The sequence below is a fragment of the Macrobrachium rosenbergii genome, chromosome 2 (genome assembly GCF_040412425.1).
Source record: "Macrobrachium rosenbergii isolate ZJJX-2024 chromosome 2, ASM4041242v1, whole genome shotgun sequence".
NCBI lineage: Eukaryota > Metazoa > Arthropoda > Malacostraca > Decapoda > Palaemonidae > Macrobrachium > Macrobrachium rosenbergii.
The window spans coordinates 85,612,833-85,636,559 of record NC_089742.1 but is presented as its reverse complement, the minus strand read 5'-3'; the positions used below and the strand labels follow the sequence as shown (position 1 = coordinate 85,636,559).

General features: G+C 38.8%; 1 protein-coding gene and 1 long non-coding RNA gene across 7 annotated transcripts in view; one reads left to right on the top strand and one right to left on the bottom strand.

Annotated features, from left to right (window-relative positions):
• Positions 1 to 23,727, top strand: part of LOC136848877 (BTB/POZ domain-containing protein 6-B-like) — a 309,776-nt gene that overhangs the window by 220,214 nt on the left and 65,835 nt on the right. The gene's annotated exons all lie outside the window — the stretch shown is intronic.
• Positions 4,517 to 5,071, bottom strand: LOC136850055 (uncharacterized). Its single transcript, XR_010856519.1, has 3 exons — positions 5,042 to 5,071; positions 4,816 to 4,883; positions 4,517 to 4,605 (listed from the first exon to the last, which is right to left on the bottom strand). It is a non-coding gene; the product is annotated as an uncharacterized lncRNA (long non-coding RNA).

The following is a 23,727-nucleotide window of genomic DNA, read 5'->3' as shown; positions in this document are numbered from 1 at the left end:
TCATCATTCTCTCCTTCTTCTAGAGACTTGTCCATGCAGACAGAGAAGGAAGAAGGGGAAAACCAAGCGTTTTTGTAGGAAGTCCAAATGGCCCTCTCGTGCCAGAACAATCTCCAGTGAGCATATCATCAGTAGTAGATCTTTCCAATGTTGGCTTTGCTTGTTGTGCAGGCATCACTTGTTGATTGTTCAGCGTACAGCTTATGATAGGTTCCTGATTAAGGGCAACGTGGCGTCGGCTTCCTCAAGCAATTTGACTTGGCCTATGCTGTCCAGAGTGTTATCACGCGAGAGAGGAGTCTCCAGTTCCTTTTATCCCTCTTGCTTGTGGTTCACCGTGTGGGAGGCAGAAGGATAGCTGTTAATCAGCTCGGTGGTCTGGTTAAACTATTTCAATAATAACAATAATAATATGTGAGGGAGAAGAGCCAAGTGACTTGTGCTTGGTCTCATTCTTTCCCCTCTTGTACTGCATCAGTCATTTTGGATCCCAAGGTTAGAAATTGCAGCAGGTTGAGGAATGACTTTGTTCCAGTATCTCATTACAGTTCCCTGAGAGGAGAGTTGACTGGCTTATTATCTAGAGAGGGAGGACAAGTTAAGAGGTTCTGGTTCTCATGAGTCCCCTTGCAAGGTTGAAGAAGGGCAACTCATACCTTAAGGGGCCCTTTGAAGGTCTTATCCCTCTGGAGCCCCTTATGGCTGTATTAGAAAAATATTTTGCCTGCCTGCCAATCTGCTGTCTCATTTACGGAGATGGTTATGGTTGTCCCTCTGGAGGCAAGTCTGTCAATAAGGCTACTTTGGTCACAGTTGGATCATGGTGTCTTGGAAGACAACAGTTTGGTTTTCAGACCTCGTAGTTCCTTAGCTGCCAGTAGATCAAGTAAATTCCATCCCCCACTGCTTTCATGCCAGAAGAGATATTATATTTCAGAGGACTCAGATCCCACTCTTCTCAAAGTAAAGTTGTCAGTCTTGCAGCAAGGCCTAACCTTCAGTGCATCAGAGTAGAGTGCCTTGGTTTTAGATGGCCATTCAAGTGATATTGCAGCTAGATTTGTGGCTAAACACACTAAAAGATTTCTAGCTGACGAGTTTTGCAACTCCAGACAAGAAAGCTGCACTCAGGATATTATTAGTGAGAGAAAGAACTGTCACTTGTCTAGTTATCAGTATTTGAACCAGTGCCCTTTCTTGTTCTTTCCCTCTTGTCTTTGTACTTGGTTGCAACCAAGTTCAGGAATGAAGGATCAACAGTTTCCAAGTTTTAACTCTGTTCAGAGAGTAAAACTGCTCGATCTTGTTTGCCTATTCTGAAAGAGGCATGTCTGATTTGGGATGAGATTGGTAATGAGTGAGAGAGTGGAAGACTGGTGTGACCCCTTCTCTGCTTGAAGAGATGGTACAGTGCATCCTCAACTTACTGCGGGGGACCTGTTCCAGCGGCGGCCATAAGTTGATGCTTATGTAACTAGCTATTCCGTAGCGCCGTTAACAAATGTCAACAATGCTAACATGGATTAGGGCACAGTAATTCATGGTAACGGGCACCATAATACCGTTAAATGGATTATGGTGCAGTAATCCATGTTAACGGCGCCATAAATAATTAGTACTGTACATTAATATACAGTATACTGTAGGATGTTGTAATACTGTACTGTATATCATACAGAGAGAGAGAGAGAGAGAGGGGAGGCTAACTACTATAACTTAGTTTTCTACGTACCTTTTTCATTAGGACAAATGAAGTTACTGTATCATTTCTCTCTTACTGTAGATGTTTTCCAATGTGCCTTACCTTTAATCCTATGGTGTCTTGTACAGTAAAAATAAAAATTTTACCTTTGTGATGACCATTCAAACTGTGGTGCAGTAATGTATCTATTGTGCAATACATATTTTTCTGGAATGAAAATGTTAAAATTAGTAAACTGTGTGTACAGTACTGTCTGTACTGTAATAAAGTACAGTATACGGAAGTACTATAGTAAAATACATTTTGTTATACAGTAGTGTACAATAAATCAATTAATTAATATAGTGTACCAAATAATGTACATTATAAAAATTTTAAAAAATTAATAATTCCTTCCTTTTAATTTGAAATTGTCGTGCCTCATAAACCCGGGAATCAAACTGTCATGTAGAGTAACCTCTGGTTACAGGAATCAGGGGATTCTGGTTACAGTAGTGTACTTTACTACTGTACTGGGGGTACTTGGTAGTCTGGAATGATAAAAGATAAAAATGATACACCTATATGTACAGTATGTAATAAAGTACTATACTACAGTAAAGTTGATTTTGTTATACAGCTGTAGAGTATAATAAATAAAACAATTTATACAGTACCAAAGAATGTACTGTAGTATGTATACCCTGTGTAAAAATGAAAAAAAATCAATACTGTACAGTAATTCCTTACTTTTTATTGGAAATTGTAGTGCCTTATAACAACTGAAATCAAATTGTTGTGCACAGTAACCTCTGGTTACAGGATTCAGGGGATTCTGGTTACAGTAGTGTACTGTATTACTGTACTGGAGGTGATTGGTCGTCTGGGATGATAAAAGATAAAAATGATACACCTATACAGTCAAGTTCTGGATTCACAGCTTCACCTATTTGCCGATTTTTCCGTGGAACTTATCCCCGAATTATTCACAAAAGATTCAGTAATGTGCGGATTTTTTCATCGAGAAATATTCACTAATTGCAGTATTTTCATGTTATTTTCATGACTAAATACATTTTTTTATGATAAAAAAATTGTTTACTAATTTTCAAATAATATTAATGTAAACACAATAAACTATCAATAAAATGTATTTTTTTTCAATGCGTATTACATATTTAGGTACTTTAGTGTGCTTAACTTCACAGTGTTTCCCCCTATGTACTGTAAAAAAGAAAATGGGACTGCTTCAGTACTGTATGAGAGAAAATGGATGTACTGGAATATATAGGGGTAACATGAATAGTTTTCAAACTTAGCTGTAAGCCGAATATTTTTCAGGGTAATGTTGGTGTAGGATGATAGTTTGAGGTATACATTTTGTTGTAATTTTAAAGTTGGGGGCTTGCTAGATAAATGGGGTATACTAGGAGGATGAGCAACTTACCTTAATTACCACAAAAATCTGGACTCTGCCCTTGGGGACAGCTAAAATTACAAACAACAAAATATGCCTGAAGGGCTACTTCAAGGGAAAAGTGATTAGATAAACTCTGGGGTTTAACTTAACTTAATGGTAGCATAATTCTGGAGTAATGAGGTGAAGCCAATGACGGGAATTTCCAGGAGGGAATACAGATGGGTTGCCTGCTTCAAAGTTGTTGAAATGAAGTAAGGAGGGCCGCTAAGCACACACATGATATGCAAGTCCACAGTGAAAACTCCTAGTCTGTAATTAAAACACTTACAGTTAGTTAACCAGCTCTAGCACTGTAATTAAGGAATCGAGGAATCGCATAGAAGTTGCCTAAACTGAACTCTATTCCCGTGACTCGAACATCAAACGATTATGCTGCTCCTCTCGTAACTGCTTTGCAAATTAGACAGCACAAAATATAAAGCAATACAGGTCTCACTGTAATTATATCGCACTATGAAAAGGAAAGGAACATAGATAGAGAAAATAGGGGAACGTGGCTGACGAAAAACCTTAAATCCTGGTATTTTACCTATCTTTAGGGGCTGAAGTTTCTTCTTATGAGGGCCAGCGAAGGAGCGAATTAATTCACATCAAAAGTTACTTTTACTGCCAGCCACGTGTCTGAAATAGGCAGTGGATAGAGGAAGGGATGGAGCTCTGGAGTCCATGGTGCTGCCGACAATTCTGAGGAGTAGTGACTTGTCCAGGACCCTTTTATAGCGTCTGAATTTACGGCTTTCTCTTCCTAGGTGGCATTGTGATCGCTCTGCCCACATAGGAACTGCAGGCAGCATGGTTTCAAATTCAAAATGGCGGAACACACATGGTCTGCCCGCCAGCTGGCCTGCCTCAGGTGACAATTAGCTCTTGGCAGGGATCCATACCTGGAATTTTAGGGATTTCTGACAGCACTTTGGACAAGAAAGGGATGTAAAGGGGTTCCCCCCCCAAAAGGCAGTGGTGAGAGGTTTAAGGGGCGAATTTCGTACAGTGAATCATACTAAATTTGCCTTATTTAATTACTTAGTCCTTTTACTTTCAATTTAGTGCAAAAATGTGGCTTAGGAGGGAATGTTCTTAATAATTTGTTATTTGAACTATTGAAATAGGCAGTTATAAGTGTTTTTAGAGGGGGGGTTTCAGTATTTGTGGATATTTGGTATTTGCGGGTGGGTGTGGTCCGTATCCCCCATAAATGCCAGTTACTGACTGTACGTACAGTACAGGCAGTCCCCGTTTCTGACGGTGGTTCCGTTCTTGCGCGGCGTCAGTAACCCGAAAATCGTCGTAAAGCGGAACGATGGCATACGACGCCAGAAAATTGTATAAAAATTTGAAACAAAAGTTATGAAAGCCTTACTTTTTAATCCTTTGGGTATACTGCATGTTGTTTCTTGATGTTTTACCTACATTTTGATGTGGTGTGTATCCAAAACTGGTGGTTCTGGAATGTAAAAATTTACAATTTACTACAAAGTACAGTACTGTACAGTAAATCCTGTATGCAGTAAAAAAGTATAGAGTACTGTACATATACTGCACAAAAGTAAAATACAACATGTTATACAGTAACACAGGTGTACAGTACACTGTACTGTACTGTAATTTATACCAAAGAGTTTATAAAAGATAAAAAAAAAAGTGAATTCCTTACTTTTATTTTGGAAACCCCGTGCTTCTTAACCCTGGAAAAATGGTGTGGCCTCATGATTCAGGGGGATTCTGGAATGTAAAAATTTAGTATTAGTGTACATATAATACTGTACAGTAGTCCTGCATGCAACAAAGTACAGTACTGTACTGTATAAATACAGAACAGTCAGTATTTTACAGTAGAATAATAAATATATAAAAATTATAAAGAGTTAGGAATTCCTTACCTCATTCAGTGATTGTCAAAGCTGTTACAAACATGCAGGCTAGGTTGGGGGGAGATGGAGATTGTATGCGTGGGGAGCCTGCAATGATAAGGATAAAATTGCTGCAGAGTTTGTACTGTATGTGTTACACTGTTCTGTATCAGTTCAGGTATTTCACAAACCTATGTTCAACAGTACAAAATAAAAATATGAATGCCTTACCTAATTTCAGTGATTTTTAGAAGATGGAGGCGAGGATGAGGAGCTCTAGTAAAAGGTGCTGGGCAGTCTGGAATATTAGAATGAAGACGTTACTTTATATTTATCAAATGTACTGTACATATGACCATTTATAACATTAAAAACAGTGAAGAATTCAATACCTTGAGTGATTTGAAAGATGTAGGCTACATGAGGAAGGTTTTGTACAGTTCAGTAGAGGTCAGGTTAAAGGTGCATGTCAGTCTGGAATGATAATGTACATGATAAAGATTAGAATAAAGTACTTCTGTGGATTTCATAAACAGTACACTAATTTTATAAAATGTATAACAATTTATAAAACAGAAAGTGTTCTTACCAAATTCTAGTGGTTGGCTTGCTTACTGGGATGGGCATATGGTAGATGAGAACAGGGGGCTATGGTGTGGCATCTGCAGGTGCTTGGGAGTCTGCAATGAAAAGATAGAAATGATACTGTACACAGCAGTACTGTACTGTACTGTATAAGTATAATAACACAATTTAAAACAATGTAGGCTAATAGAAATTTCTAAAAGTGAAGAATTCCTTACCTGGTGGACATGAAATGGGTGCAGGTGCTACTGGTGCAGGTGAATTTGGAGTTGAGCAGGGGACACCTGTCATTTGTGGAATGATAAAGATAGAAATTACCACACAGGGGTATGTATGCAATAAGCTACTGTACTGTATACAGTTTTTATAAAGTGATTTGAAAAAAAAAAAGTCATGAAATCCTTACCTGATGGGGCTGGAGAGGGGATAAGGTCAGCTGAGTTGGGCTGGGAGGAGGCTGTAACATGGATCTGGAATGATAATGATTATGTAAAGTTACAGCAAATACTAAAGCAATAGTGTACTGTACAGTGGGTGAAGTGCAGTACACTTTTTGTAACATTTATAAAAATTTATAAAACATTAAAAAAACATTAAGAATTCCTTACCTGGTGAAGTTGGAGAGGAGACAGGAGGTCCCGTAACTTCAAAACCCTGGAATTCTTCAGGGGTCAGGACTGTCATATCTACCAAGAGATCTGGAATGGCACATAATGAAATAAATTAGGTTATGCGATAGTAAATATAAAATTTGTACCATATGTACAGTACTGTATGTACAAATGATTTCATGCATGAAAATTATAAAAATTAAACACTTAGGAATTCCTTACCTGATAGAGCTGGAAAAGCTGCTGGGAGGTTACTGCAGGTACAGGTTCAGGCTCAGGTTCTGATTCATAGCCAGGTAGAGGTTCTGGGAATCTGGATTAGGAGTCACTTCTGCAATGATACAAATGATAAAATTTATTGGGTTATGCTGTGTATCTACAGTATGTAAATATAAATTGCAGTAACATTTTTATAAATATTATTACAAGTTATAACAATTTATATTACAGCAGTTAATAAAAATAAAGTTGAGAAATCCTTACCTAGACTAGGAGTGGCAGGTGGTGCTGAAGACTTCTTCACGAAGAAAGAGTCTAGCCTAGACTGCACTTTCTTCTTCAGCTGCTTCTCCTTCAGCGCCTCCCTGCAGCACGTAGTAAGATCCAGCATTCCTCTGCGAATCCTCTCAAACCTGGCAATGTTAGGGTCCTCACCCTCAAATGCTGCCAAACATTTCTCCAGGTGAGCAAAACCCTCTGTCAAGCCCTTGATTGTTAATTCCTTGACCTTTGGTTGTGGTGCCTCTTCCTCCTCCTCGATCATCTGCTTCTCCAGCTCAATGAGGTCCTCCGATGACAATTCCTCTCCGTGGGATGCCAGCAGCTCGGTGACATCCTCAGCTTCCAAGTCCAGTTTCAGCCTCTTGCTTAGCCCAACAATTTTCCTTGTCACAGCCTCAACATCTTCTGCCTGCTCAAACCCCTTAAAACTATTCACAAACTGCGGACACAGTTTCTTCCACGCACCATTCAGAGTCGACACCTTTACTTCGTCCCAAGCACGTGCGATGTTCGTCACAGCATCTGCAATGTTGTAGCCCTTCCAAAAATCTTTCAGAGTCAACTCCTTGTTACCTTCAACGGCCCGTAAAGCAGCGCGTATTGTCCTCCTCAGGTAGTATGCCTTGAAGTTAGCAATGACTCCCTGGTCCATCGGCTGTATGAGGGATGTAGTATTTGGTGGTAGATACACCACCTTCACATTAGGGTTCATATTACTAAGATTAGCCGGGTGACCAGGGCATTGTCTAAGACCAGCAGGACCTTAAAAGGCAGACCCTTCGAGGCACAATACCTTTCCACTGCGGGCACAAAGTGGTCATTGAACCAGTCTCGAAGACCATCAAGGTAACCCAAGCTTTCTTATTGGACTTCCAAATGACGGGAGTTGACTCTTGAAAATGCCCTTAAAAGCCCTGGGATTTTCTGCCAAGTACACTAGCAAGGGCTTAAGCTTCAAATCGCCACTAGCATTTCCCAAAGAGTAAAGTCAGCCTCTCCTTACCAGCTTTATGGCCTGGTGCTGACCTCTCCTCCTTGGAAATGTATGTACGATTTGGCATTCTTTTCCAAAATAACCCTGTCTCATCTACATTAAATACCTGGTCAGCAGTGTAACCACCTTCCTAATTATCTCAGCCAAACCACTAGGGAAACTTTCTGCTGCTACGTCATCAGCGCTAGCAGCTTCACCTTGCAACTTCACATTGTGCAAATTTGCACGAGCCTTGAAGCAGTTAAACCAACCCCTACTGGCGGAAAATTCTTCACTAGCACTGCCTTCCCCATTTTCTTCACCACTGCCGCATGCAGCTCCCTAGCCTTCTCTTGAATCACACTCAGGCTCACTGGAACACGCCGTTGGTTCTGGTCTTCCAGCCAGATCAACAATAACTTCTCCATCTCCACTACGTTCTGGCCACGTTGCTTCACGTTAATCACCGTTGCCTTCATTGGTGCAGCGTCTTGCACATGTTTCAGAATACGCTGCTTGTCCTTCACTATGGTAACAACCGTCGTTCTGCTAAGGCCCAAGGCACGGCCTATCTCGGTGTTACTTTCACCCTTCTCCGAACGCTTAATTACGTCGACTTGACTTCCATGGTGATGCTCTTCTCGGCTTCTTGGATGCATTAGCATCAGATGATACATTCTGCCGTTTTGGAGCCATAGTGAAGGCACAATTCACGAAAAACTGCAGCTAAAGAAAAGCAACAATGAGGCAACGTACCTAACTCTGCGGAGGCAAACACGTGAGTGAGGAAAGGGTTGTTTGGTATTGTTACGGCGGCGCCTGCGTGATCGACCCAGGAAAGGTCGTTGTCCGGTCAACTACTGTACAGTACCAATGCAGTTACATACAGAGCGCAGCTACGCTCACGAAACTAGTTCCGCTTACAAGCGTAAAAAGCGCGAAAAAAAGTCATAACCTTGCAATGTATTTTAATAATTGTAACCAGAAACTGATTTTTGATGATTACTGTTAAACCAGAAACGGATTTTTTTATAAATATCGTAATTGAAAAGCGTCGTAAACAGGCTGCGTCAGAAGCGGGCTGCGTCAAGAACTCGAAACAAGCGTATAATTAAGCCGGCCTGGATTTTTAATGAATATATCTGAAAAACCGTCGTAAACTCGAACGTCGAAGCGGAACCGTCGTAAGCCGGGACCGCCTGTATGTGATAAAGTACTATACTACATTAAAATTACATTTTTATACAGCTGTAGAGTATAATAAATAAAATAATTTATACATTACCAAAGAATGTACTGTAGTATGTATATACCCCTTAAACGCCGACTGGACGTATCGTACGTCGACTAAAATTGTCTGTTGGGTGCCGAGTGGACATACAGTACGTCGACTACAAAAAGTTTTTTTAAATATTCGCGGAAAAATAATTATAGGCCTAGTTTGCGAAAGGTTTTAAATCACGCCCCTTGAGGGATGCTGGGAGTTCATGGATCATGCTGTTGTTTTGTTTACAAGCATTACCCAGCTGTGCATGCGCCAATTTCTTTCTTGCCCTACAAAGTATCAGCGGCGCATCGTCGGAGAGCGATTTCTTGACGCATTCATGTTTTGCTGAACTTTTGCAAGTGTTAGCGTGTATTTGACGCAACAGGACGTTTACAGAGATGTCCCAACATTGTCAGGACCGTGAAAGGCGCATATTGCCTGTTGGTAGTGAGAGTGTGAGGCGAGTTTTAGATTGGGATGCTGGAGAGGGACCAAGCACCCAAGGTGACCCAGCTTTTCAACGCCGTGTTGTGCGGCCACGTGTGGCCGAAGGGGACCAAGGACCACATCCTGTGCCTTTTACAACCCCTAGGAAGCATCGGGGTGTCCTGAGGGGCATCCGTAAGCATTTGGGAGGCCTCCAACAAAAGGACATTGACGAGTACTTGTTGGAGCTCGATCGAGAGCAGGTGGAAAGTCCTCATTTTGATGGCAGTTGGTCATGCTGTGACGAGGACATCACGCCCGATGTCAGTGATGACGAGTATTTGCCCCCAATGTCCGTACGGGAGCCACAGCAGGAAAGTGAACTGGAGTTTAGTGGTTTCAGTGCGTATGAGGGAGAGTCTGAGGAGGAGGAGGAGGCACCGATTGTGGCTGGTGGGGACAAGACAGGAAGTGATGGTGAAAGTGAGGGAGATGGGCCAGTGGGGAGGGTGGGAGTGCAAAGTCGTGAGGGCGCACAGGCCCGTGGAAGGTCGTAATGTCACGGCAGCTTGGGTGATGGTCATTTGTCCGAAAGTGATGAGGGGTGGTTGGAGGACCCCACCCCACCTAACATGCACCCATTCACAGCAGCACCTGGACTGACCGTCCCTGTGCCTCTCACTGCACTGGGGTTCATTCAGCTCTTCCTGACTTGGGAATTGCTGGAATACCTCATTGCAGAGATGGCGGATTACGCTCGGTACTGCCTTGAGGAACTGCAGACGACATTGTTGTATCGCTGGTGGGGCTGCAACCTCACGGACATGGCGCATATTTTGGGGCTCCACATTTTCTTTGGAATGATGCCTGCTGCCGACGTCAGGCAATACTGGAGGCGGAATTTTTTTTTTAAGTACGCCCAATGTGCCTGGCATTATGCCCCGTGATAGTTTCCTGGCGTTGGACAGGTATTTCAACGCCTTCAACCGAAGGGCCATACCCCGGAATAACCCCGACCGCCTCATCTTAGTCCGCCCAGTGTTGGAGTACATTCATGAACGGTGCCAGTTTCTCGTGGTTCCTTCCAAGAACCTTTCTTTGGATGAGGGGATGATGCCATACAAAGGGCGTCTAAGTACAAAAGTGTACAACCCCAAGAATCCAAAGAAATATGGTGTGAAGTTATTTTTTATTACGGAATCCAACAATGGATACGTCATGGACTTCTCGGTGTATTCCGGGGTCTTCTCCACGCTGCATGACACTGTCTTCGGTCGTGTTGATCGTTTCCGTAACCAGAGATACCACCTGTTTATGGATAATTGTTATAACTCGGTATCCCTGGCCCAGGAACTGTATGAAGCAGGTGTGCACGTCAGTGGTACCCTTCGGTTGGTGCGTGGGGGCCTGAATGTCCTCAAGAGGTTTGCTAGCCAGCCGCAACATCTGGCAAGAGGAGAGACAGAGTGGCGGCGGAAGGGAGATGTCTTCGTCATCTGTTGGAAGGGGTTCCGACTCGTGCCCATGATTACGACAAGTCATGAGCCCATCCAAGAAGAGGTCGTTCAGCGGAAGAAGACACGTCGGCAGGGCCGAGTTACGTACTAGGAGTTTCGTGTCCAATGGCCTACTGTCATCGGGCACTACAATAGGCACATGGGAGGAGTTGATCTCTTTGATCAACTCATCCAGTTTTATCCCTTCGCCAGGAGAACCAGGAGGTGGACACAGAAGCTCCTCAAATACCTCCTCAAATACCTCCTTCAGTTGGCCCTCCAGAATGCCTACATCCTCTACTGTGGGTACAATTCAGACATCCGGAGGTTGTCCCACATCCAGTTTCTCGAGGTGGCCGGGAATGCCCTCATAAACTTTAATCCAGAGGAGTGGCCTTCCAACACCGCCCCCCTGCCCCGAGCTCCAGATCTGCCCTGAGAGGATAGGGCAGATGTCGCTAGGAGGGCCAACCTCGGTCGTCCTGCTCCTGCCGACGCCGCCCCTGCTGCCGCCGCCCTTGATGATGCCGCCCATGCTGATGCCGCCGCCCTTGATGATGCTGCCGCCCCTGCTGTCCCTGTCCCTGCTGCCACCCTCCCTCACATTCCAATGTCCCATCGGGTAGTGGACCCTGTGTGTCGGCTGCAGGCAGGGGATCACACACTGGAACTCCTAGAAGGGTGTAAGCAGAAACGTTGCCGGGTGTGCCATATGAATGGCAGAAGAAGAGACACCCGGTATCTCTGTCGCACCTGCAAGGTAGCGCTTTGCAGGTTCAGGGAGTGTGACCACAATTACCACACTGTGGTCATATATTGGAGTGCGTCTACCCAAGGAACACTAGAGGGCGCAGCGGACTGCCGAAGGGTAGCCCATCTGCAGTAAGGGCACGCGTCTCCCTCCTCCACCTGTACCTTGTCATGTCGAGAGGAAAAAATGCAAGACTCTTCAATGGAGGAGGGAGAAAACAAGAACAGAATGAAGAGTCAGGATTACGAGTGAGTATTCTGCATTGATTTTATATTTAGTTTTATATGTATTACAAGTTTTTATATTATATTTATTGGTGTTTTATATATTTTGTTTTATGCAAAAAAAAAGTTTTTCACCTGCATTCATTTGTTAGTTAAATAAAAACCAAAATAAAAAAATATATATATATATATATATATATATATATATATATATATATATATATATATATATATATATATATATATATATATATATATATATATATATATATATATATATATATATATATATATATATATATATATATATATATATATATATATATATATATATATATATATATATATATATATATATATATATATATATATATATATATATATATTTGGGTATTTTTGGTAAGCAAAAAATCTAACATTCTAGTGATATTCAATCATTTACCTTCATTTTGCAACAAACGGAAAGTCTCTAGTACAATATTTCGATTTATGGTGAATTTTTAAAAAAACTTTTTCCTTCCCTCCACACGCAGTAACTCTGCTGAAAATCTCAGAATTTCTTTAGTCACCTTGTCGTAATTTTCGCACCGTTTTATACTAGGCGTTACATAAAGTGTTATACATGAAAATGTGTGCAATTTAATGCAGAATACAACAAAAGATAACTCATGGTTGTAGCTTTTATCAGTTTTGAAATATTTTCATATAAATCACGATAAGTGACAAAATTTCAACCTCCATTCAACTTTGACTCGACCGAAATGGTCGAAAAACACAATTGTAAGCTAAAACTCTTACATTCTAGTAACATTCAATCATTTACCTTCATTTTGCAACAAACGGGAAGTCTCTAGCACAATATTTCGATTTATGGTGAATTTTGAAAAAACTTTTCCTTCCTCTCCTCGTAACAGTAACTCTGCTGAAAATCTCAGAATTTCTTTAGTCACCTTGTTGTAATTTTTGCACCATTTTATATTAGGCCTTACATAAAGTGTTGTACATGAAAATGTGTGCAATATCATGTAGAATACAACAAAAAATAACTCATGGTTGTAGCTTTTATCACTTTTGAAATATTTTCATATAAATCACGATAAATAGAAAAAATTCGACCTTCAGTCAACTTTAACTCGACCGAAATGGTCGAAAAATGCAATTGTAAGCTAAAATACTTACAGTCTAGTAATATTCAATCAATTGCCTTCATTTTGCAACAAACGGGAAGTCTCTAGCATAATATTTCGATTTATGGTGAATTTTTAAAAAAACTTTTTTACATCCTCGTGTTACGAATTCATGCATCATTTTGTGATGATATTTTCTCTGTGTTGCTTTGATCCTTTTACAATTTGTTATATACCAAAATCATCGCAATTTAGTGTACAATACAACGAAAAAAAAATTACTCGTTAGCTTTAACCGTTTTGCTCACAACGCGATTTGTATACAATTATGAAATTTTTTTTTGCGCTGTCATATATTCCAATATTTATATATGATAATGATATTTTTTATCATTTTTGATGGTTGCATACTAAACTTCAGGCAATGACAAAAAAAGAGCCAAAAATGAGCTCGTAATCTTAAAAAGTAAGCGTGCTGTGATTTTTTTAAAAAACTTTTTTTCTGCTTCGGCGCTAACTCCCGAACGCCGCTGGCATACGACAGACACTTTTGTAAATAGAGGCTTGGCGTTTAAGGGATACTGTGTAAAAATAAAAAAATTAATACTGTACAGTAATTCCTTAATTTTAATTTGAAATTGTAGTGCCTCATAACCCCTGAAATCAAACTGTAGTGCAGAGGAACCTCAGGTTACTGGATTCATGGGATTCTGGTTACAGTACCACTGTACTGGATGTGGCCCATAAGAAATGTATTCTCCTGGAGATGCTTGTATTCTATAAAGGTGCAAGTGAGTTGGGCTGCGAGGAGGGGATATCTTCTGGATCTGGAATGATAATGATACAGTAACAATTACAATACATACTGTACCATTGTGTAAAGTACTGTGCAGTATAAATTACTGTTCATTATCACTCTACAGTACAGTTACAATGTAATGTTACTGTATTGTGCATTTTTCTTTCAAAATTTGTAACAATTTATAAAGCAAAAAAAAAAAAAAGTCAAGAATATGGCTGGAGAGGGTAGTGGTGAAGTAGAGACTGATTCATCATCCATGTCAGCGAACACAAATCTGGCGAGGCTATATGTTGAGGTTCAGATGGGAAACCCCCAAAGGATTCACAATAGACCAGTTTCTCATGATCACTGTGTCTTCGGTCCGATATTTTACCCTAATATGTAATGTATCTTTTATAAAAATTTGGAAATTCAATTGCCTTATATGGTACAGTAGTTAAACAAATTTTTAATGCCAGATTTGATGAACTGACAGTTAAATGTACTGTTCCAAATGGATGCTCAGTTCCCAACAGCCTAGAGAAAACAAACAAGTCTCACTTTTCTCAGACAGCTTCACAATAACCAACTTGACCTCTAGTGGAATAACCTTCCTCTTCGTCGTTCCATTGTTTCCACTATTTGGCTTTTTGGGACCATACCATACAGTATTACTTCAACACTGCAAACAAAGTCTTTAGCACAGGAGCAACACAAACTCTTGTGAGTGATTCCAACATGTGAGTAAGTTAGTGGTGTTGTTTGGTATTCTAACGCATGCGTGAGTGACCCAATACACCGAGAAACTAGCTCCAGTGTAATATTCCTACAGTGCTTATGGCACTGTAACTCTCGCTGTAAGATGCCATAAACCTAGTTAAGGCGCCATAAGCACTGTAAGAACATATTTTTTATGAATACAGTAGTCGACCCCCATCTATTCACAGTTCGGGATCCTCAGCTTCCCATTCGCGGAAAATTTGCTTATTCACTGAATTTTTCACAGAGAACTATTCAATAATTATTATGTTTTAATATTGTTTGACTAAATACATTTTTCATGGTAAAACTATTAAAATAGCCAGTTACTATATAAGCATTATTAGGGGGAGTTTTTGGTGTTTGAACTATCAAAATAGGCAGTTATAAGCATTTTTAGAGGGGTTTGAAGTACAGCACTGTATTATCGTATGTTCAATATAAAGTGCTTGTTATATTCTTATGGTGCTTCAGACGCTGTAACTTGCAAATGGCTCTGTAACTCACTGTAAGCTGCCATAAACCTACTAAGGGATTCAGAGCCGGTGAAACAGTTTTTCGGCAACCTTTTTATCAAAGCATTGGATAAAAGTGAAAGTTGGGAAGTGTATATTTTATAACCCTACCTAATTTTGCAAGTATTATATATTACCTAAGTTCAATAGTTGTAGTACTTATCATAGTAAAAGTGTGTTTCCTATGCCAGAGCCATCAAACTCACAGGTAAGAGTTTTGAACACAATAGTGATGTTAACCCTTAAATGCCGAGCCTCTATTTACAAAAGTATCTGCCGTATGCCGGCGGCGTTCGGGAGTTAGCACCGAAGTGGAAAAAAAGTTTTTTTCAAAAAATCACAGCACACTTAGTTTTTAAGATTAAGAGTTCATTTTTGGCTCCTTTTTTTGTCATTGCCTGAAGTTTAATATGCAACCATCAGAAATGAAAAAAAATATCATTATCATATATAAATATTGGAATATATGACAGCGTGAAAAAAATTTAATATATAATTGTATACAAATCGCGCTGTGAGCAAAACGGTTAAAGCTAATGAGTTATTTTTTTTTCGTTCTATTGTACACTAAATTGCTATGATTTTGGTATATAACAAATTGTAAAAGGATCAAAGCAACACAGAGAAAATATCTATCACAAAATGATGCATGAATTCGTAACGCGCGGACGTAAAAAAAAGTTTTTTCAAAAATTCACCATAAATCAAAATATGTTGCTAGAGACTTCCCGTTTGTTGCAAAATGAAGGTAATTGATTGAATATTACTAGACTGTAAGTGTTTTAGCTTATGATTGCATTTTTCAACCATTTCGGTCGTGTTAAAGTTGACCAAAGGTCGAATTTTTTCTATATCGTGATTTACATGAAAATATTTCAAAAGTGATAAAAGCTACAACCATGAGTTATTTTTTGTTGTATTCTACATGATATTGCACACATTTTCATGTATAAAACTTTATGTAACTCCTAATAGAAAACGGTGCAAAAATTACGACATGGTGACTAAAGAAATTCTGAGATTTTCAGCCAAGTTACAGTGCGCGGAGGTAAGGAAAAAGTTTTTTCATAAATTCACTATAAATCGAAATATTGTGCTAGAGACTTCCCGTTTGTTGCAAAATGAAGGGAAATGATTGAATTTTACTAGAATGTAAGAGGTTTATCTTACAATTGCATTTTTCGACCATTTCCATCGAGTCAAAGTTGACCGTAGGTTTTGGCACTTATCGTGATTTATATGAAAATATTTCAAGATTGATAAAAGCTACAACCATGAGTTATTTTATGTTGTATTCTACATGAAATTGCTCACATTTACATGTATAACACTTTATGTAACGCCTAATAGAAAACGGTGCGAAAATTACGACATGGTGACTAAAAAATTCTGAGATTTTCAGCCGAGTTACCGCGCGCGGATGTAAGGAAAAAGTTTTTTTTTTTTTAAATTCACCATACATCGAAATATTGTGCTTGAGACTTCCCGTTTGTTGCAAAATGTAGGTAAATGATTGAATGTTACTAGAATGTAAGAGTTTTAGCTTACAATTGCATTTTTCGACCATTTCGGTCGAGTCAAACTTGACCATAGGTTTAAATTTTGGCACTTATCATGATTTATATGAAAATATTTCAAAACTGATAAAAGCTACAACCATGAGTTATTTTTTGTTGTATTCTACATGAAATTGTGCACATTTTCATATATAAAACTTTATGTAACGCCTAATAGAAAACTGTGCAAAAATTACGACAGTGACTAAACAATTTCTGAGATTGTAATAGCCTGACGCCGTCTCTTCCAAACACGTGTGTGTTCGTGTGTTCGTTGTCCATCGGAGTGGCGAGATGTTTGGCATCTTCACAAACAGAAACATACACACAGTTTGATACAGAAGATTCGTTGGAACATTATGAGTACATGATTAGAATGCTTGCATGGCAATGCAAGTAGTGGTGATTGTACATACATCAAGACAACAATGGTTAGGGAGAAACAGACAGAAATATTGTATGGTTGAAATCGCGTTCCTTTAGAGAAAGAAAACGAGATGCTCTTGTTGTCTTGTCCACTCCTATGGACAACAAACACACAAACACACCCGTGTTTGGAAGAGATGGCGTCAGGCTCTTACAAGATTTTCAGCAGAGTTAGCTCGGACGTAAGGAAAAAGTTTTTTTCAAAAATTCACCATAAATCGAAATATTGTGCTAGAGACTTCTCATTTGTTGCAAAGTGAAGGTAAATGATTGAATATTACTAGAATGTAAGAGGTTTAGCTTACAATTGCATTTTTTTACCATTTCGGTTGAGTCAAATTTGACTGAAGGTTGAAATTTCAGCACTTATCGTGAGTTATGTGAAAATATGTCAAAATTGATAAAAGCTACAACCATGAGTTATTTTTTGAGTTATTTTTTCTTGTATTCTACATGAAACTGCACACATTTTCATATAAAAAATCTTTATGTAACTGTTAATAGAAAACAGTGCAAAAATTACGAGAAAGTGACTAAAGAATTTCTGAGATTTTCAGCAGAGTTAGTGCGGACGTAAGGAAAAAGTTTTTTCAAAAATTCACCATAAATCGAAATATTGTGCTAGAGACTTCTTGTTTGTTGCAAAATGAAGGTAAATGATTGAATATTACCAGAATGTAAGAGTTTTAGCTTACAATTGCATTTTTCGACCATTTCGGTTGAGTCAAATTGACCAAAGGTTGAAATTTTGGCACTTATCGTGATTTATATGAAAATATGTCAAAATTTATAAAAGCTACAACCATGAGTTATTTTTTGTTGTATTCTACATGAAATTGCGCACATTTTCATATATAAAACTTTATGTAAAGGCTAATAAAAACGGTGCAAAAATTACGACAAAGTGACTAAAGAATTTCTGAGATTTTCAGCAGAGTTAGCTGATGCTTTCTTTTGGGATAAGAAAGAAATTTGCGCATGCGCAGCTGGGTCACGCTTGTAAACAAAACAACAGCGTGATCCGTGAACTCCCAGCATCCCTCAAGGCACGTGATTTAAAATTTTTCACAAACTCGGCCTATAACTATTTTTCCGCGAATATTTAAAAAAACTTTTTGTAGTCAACGTATTTTACGTCCACTTGGCACCCGACAGACAATTTTTGTCGACGTAAAGTACGTCCAGTCAGCGTTTAAGGGTTAACCTATGATTTCATGAGGCTCCACCCACAGTGAAGAGAAGTTTACTTATGGGGAAAACATCTCTTCACTGTGGCAATGCCCACTTGCCGATGACATATTCACTAATTGATATTAGCACCCATCCTAGGCTTCAGCAATATCAATGATGGTGAGCAGGATTTGTCATCATTCCCTTGATTGCATTATCACTCTGAATAATGATTGCATTATCACTGAATAATTTTACTATTATTATTATTATTATTATTATTTATTATTATTATTATTATTATTATTATTTATTATTATTATTATTATTATTATTTGCGAGAAAAACTCTCTATCACGAGAGTTCATAAATGTTCTAAAGGGTCTACAATAATATAGTTGTTAAAGGCTGGAGTCTTTAACGATTATATTATTGTGAACCCTTTAGAACAATTATTATTATTTTGTGGAGGTTTCACAACTTCCACAGCAGTTGCTGTGACTTAGTTGTTAACTTGGAATTTCTCCATTTTCTTGATATTTGTATTGTGTCTACTTCACAAATAATTCAATGTATGTAGTTTATCCGCATAATGAACCAGTCTATACCTCATTTGTTAGATCTACATTTATTTAGAGCGGGAATACGAAAAGACAATCTGTTTGTTTTACCTCAGGTTTCGACACTATAACGTTCTGTTTGCTGCAGCAAGAGATGAGGGTTACCAAGTAACTATTTCCCACCATAGAAATAATTGCTTATTCACGCTATAGTAAATCTTGCCACGGGTCTTTTTGCTTGTATACAAAGTGGCAAGCCATAGCACAAATGCAGTCTTCCAACCACGGGGGCAATTTCATATCCTGCTGGCCATTATCGAATTTGTTGAAGCCTAGACTGTGTAAGCATATCATTCACCTGTTAGTGACTTGCTGCCTACTTGATGGATGGGCAGAGCCTCATAACATCATATTATGTTTACATCACAAATGGTTTTGTCTCGTTTCGGGCATTGGTGACTTTATTTTACTGTATAAATATCAAAACTATCGAACTTAGGTACTAAATAATACTTGCAAAAATTAGGTAGTGTTATAAAACATACACATGCCAACTTTCACCTTTATCTGATAGTTTGATAAAAAGGTGTTGCTGAAAAACTGTTTCATTGGCTCTGAATCCCTTAGTAAAGTGCCGTAAGAACCTATTTTTTTATGAATACAGTATGCCTAGTATATAAAGTGCATTAACTCCTTGTGGATAGGTAACATACATATATGTGTACTGTACATATAGCTTTGTGGTGAAGTCTGGGTAACATATATGTTCAAGATTTTGCACCATACAGTTTGAACGAATTTTGCAGGAAAAATGTTTCGATCACTTCCACGGGCCATAATTGACTTCAGGCAACTCACATGGCAAGTCTCTAGTAGATTAGTTGAGGATAGAGAGAGATACGTCTGACTTGGGATGTCTTAGGAGAATGTACTGCCTCTCCCGAACCCAGGGCATCTTGTAAATATTTTACAATAAATATGCTCAGAATTTGTTACTGATTTTAGTTCTTGTCTGTTATGATATTATGTGAGCTGTAATTATAATTTTACAAATAAAGATAAAAAGATATTAGAAATAACACTTATAACATGGTAAAATTAGCATATTTTTATGATTGTCCTTTGGAAAAGAGGCCCCATGCAGCATTGGAAATCTTCACTCTCAACCTCCCAAGGAAGGCACAGAAAACTTTTTAGAATTTTTTTCTTGTACCGTGTGCAAATGCATATCTTCCTCTTTCCATTGGTGTATTTTTTTAAATATTGGCCATCCTTAAATTTATCCCAGGCCAGGGGTGTGCTTAATATATATTTAGCCCGGACTGTGAGGGTTAAACCTAGTTACGGCACTGTAAGTGCCATAAGAATAGCACCATAAGATTACACTTATGGCGCCGTAACTTGCTTACGGTTCCATAACTAGTAACTATTTTTGCTATTTTTGATGAATATATTTGAAAAGCTCCATAAGATCAAATCTGATGTAAGTCGATGGCGTAGTAAGTCAAGAATGCACTGTACAGTACAGTACTGTAGTTACTAAGGAACATGGCAAAATCTATGGATGTTATGAACCACGTTTCACTAACTCTCCCAATTGTAGGGAGAGTTTAGTGAGCTTGAGCTTCATGCATGTGTGTTGATGCTTCTCCATTGATTTTGTAGGCAAATCTGGGTAATTCCACCTCCCTTCAGACTGAATGGATGTTTGTTTGGTTGTTTCATTAACTTGGGGGCTGGGAGGATCAGTTTGTGTTTCATAATGTTACACTCAGATCTGGATGGTCTTTTATCGTGATAAGTTCCTTCTGCTATCTTGAGCAGCATTTTATTAGCCTACATTTTCTCCAAAGGTTGGGTGACTGCGATACCCTCTCCCAGTGTGAATGTAGGCTTTGTCATACTTTGGCATGCAAAACTTTTTCACTAAAATTCTTTTGAGATAATACACAGGTTTGTGTCAGTAAGTTTGGTTTTAACTGAGTAGACAGAAGTATTGTATATAAATTTTCTACCAGTTTCAGCAGGTCAAGTTTTTACCCTAAATTGTTATCCTGAGATAATATACTAGTTGGTGAACCATGATTTTGAAAGGTTGTCTCCAGAATAATTTTTAGTGTTCAGCATTGACTTTGCTATTCCTGGATATTCACAGCCATTGATGCATTAACTTCTTTGGGAAGTCCAACTTGTGCCGTAGGGAGTTTATACTTTTGGGAGGTCTTTATCTCTTTTCAGTACCCCTGCCGTGGTGTTGGTACAGAGATGATTGGCTCCTCAGTCAGCCTTTTTACCCTGAAGTAACCACTGCTGTTCCAATCTGTGTCTTGGGGACTTTTGTTATCCAGCAATCAAATAGACAACTTCCTTACAGATTTCTCTTTCCTCTCCACCTTTGCTATCAAAAATTTTAATTTTCATTCCTTAATTGGGATTGCATTACAGTATAGAAGCTTGTCAGGAACTTAATATTTCAGATACTAAATTAAATCCTGGCAGCAAGAATTGAAATGAAATGCTGATGGCTATTTTAATAAGATATGTCCCCAGAAAGGTCATAAAATTTAGGACAAATGACCAGCCATGGTTTGATGATACATGTAGACGAGCCTACCATAGTAAACAGACCAAATTCAGTGCATGGAGACAAAATTGTTCAAATGAAAATTACACTATTTTTGTTGAGTCTCGCCACGCAGCGACTGGAACTTACCATACAGCTGAGAGAAATTACAATAATTCCTTGAAGAGGAAACTTGAAGGAATTACTCAGCCTTATCTGTGGTGGACCAAATTAGCATCATCTGTCTTTGGGTCAGGCTCGTCTTCCAGTCCACCACTACTGACAGATGATGGTAGATTGATTAATGGCCCTAAGGAAAAGGCTGAACTGCTTCATCAAGCTTTTGAAGCTAAGCAGTCAGCTGAGTACAGTATGTCCTTTTCCTGATACCTGTCATCCTGAACCTATTTTTACAAAATTTGCATTTTGCTCCAGGAATATTAGGAAAGTTCTGGGTAATCTTGATAGCAGGGTGCAGATCCTGATGGTTTCTTCCCTTTGTTTTTTAAGAAAGTTTCTAGTGTGTTGTCTCCCAAGGTTAGTAGATTCTATAGATTTTTATATGTCAACATAGTATCTTTGCGGATGAGTGCAAGCTTAGTAATACAGTGCCTGTTGCAAAGAGCGGTATATCTGCAGATTGCAGTAACTACAGGCCAATCTCTATTCTCCCTGTGCTCTCCAAAGTTGATGAAAAACTTATTTTTAAGCCTCTATAAGTATGTGGAATCTAAAGGATTGTTAGCAGATAGTCAATATGCATATAGAAAGCAGTTAGGTACCTGTGATGCTCTTTTAGACTTGACATGCCATTTGCAAGAGAACCTTGATAAGGGTTTTGAGTTCAGAGCAATTCAAATATATTTTAGTGCTACTTTCGATTTAGTAAACCATAAGTACTAATTTATAAACTTCAGAATCTTGGAGTGGGTGGATATGTTTTATGTTTACTTCAAGATTTCCTTACAGTTAGGCAGTGGCGAGTTGCTGTTGATGGGATCTTTAGTGAACCAAGACCTATCGTGTCCAGAGTTCCACAGGGTAGTTTTCTTGGTCCATTGTTATTTTTAGTGTATGCAAGTGATATGGTTGTTGGTTTGGAAAACAAGATTGTGTAGTATGCCAATGATGCAACACTTGTGGGTGTAGTAAAGTCTCCGCTTATGAGAAATGAAGCTGCCCTCAGCCTCAGTCAGGACATGGATCGGATCAGTGAATGGTGTAGTCAGTGGGGTATGAGGCTGAACTCAAGTAAAATGAAAATGCTATTGATGAGCAGATCTTGTACAGATTTTCCAACCTGTCTTCCCCTTCAGGTGGATGGAGCTTTGCTGAATGAGTCTGAAACTTTAACTATTCTAGGTGTAACTTTTGACTCTCATCTTACTTTTAAGAAACAGTAGATGCTGAACGAAAGTTAGGTGTTGTTCATAAGGTTTTATATATTTATAACCGTGATAAAATCAGTGAAACCTGTTTTAGGTCATTTGTGCTTCCTTTAGTAGAACACTGTTCTCTGGTGTGGATGTCTGCTTCTGCCAGAGATTTATCTCTTTTAGATAGAGTGGTTCATGGTAGTAAGTTTCTTTTTCCTAATACAGGCAGTCCCCGGTTATTGGTGATAACTGAAAATCGCTGATAACCAAAAAAAGGTGATAATAGCGCTGAAATTCCCATAAATTGGCGCCGATAACCAGGGATTAGTGCCGCTGTTAAGTGGAGATCGGCATCAATAGCCGGAGATCAGTGCCGAAAATCCAGTTATCATCATCACTAGAGAAGCGCCGTAAAACCAGATTGCCGATAACCGAGGCTTCCGATGACTGGAGACTCCCTGTAGTAGCAGTTATGACTTAGACCATTGACAGATGGTCTCTTGTTTGTCACTTTTTCATAAGTTGTTTTTTAACAGAGATCTTTCACATTCACAATTGATCCCTGATCCCCTTTTGCAGAACAGCAGCACCAATGTGCAGTAAATGTGCCTCACTGTCGAATTTCTCAGTTCCAGAGGTCCTTTATTCCTCAAACTATTGGATGTGGAACAGCCTCCTCTTGGAACTTCAGAAGTTCAAGCAAAGATGCAATGCATTACTACCCTAATACTATTCTTCTTGCATTTTAATACTTTTTTATTTATTAATTTATTCATTTATATTTTCTTTTTTAATAAGTGAGATCTCTTTTTGTATATCCCTTTACTCCTCTCACATTTTCCTAATGAACACCATATTCCTTGGAAGCTTGAATTTCAAGTCAGTGGCCCCTATGGGCTTGTTCCATATGAATAGGTTTCATCTCTGAATAATAATAATAAAAATGATAATAATAATGATAGTGATAATAATAATAATAACAATACAGAAATAATAAGAGAAGTGAGGTGAGACCTCAGATTGGTGTTAGTCTCCATGGTAACCCTTTC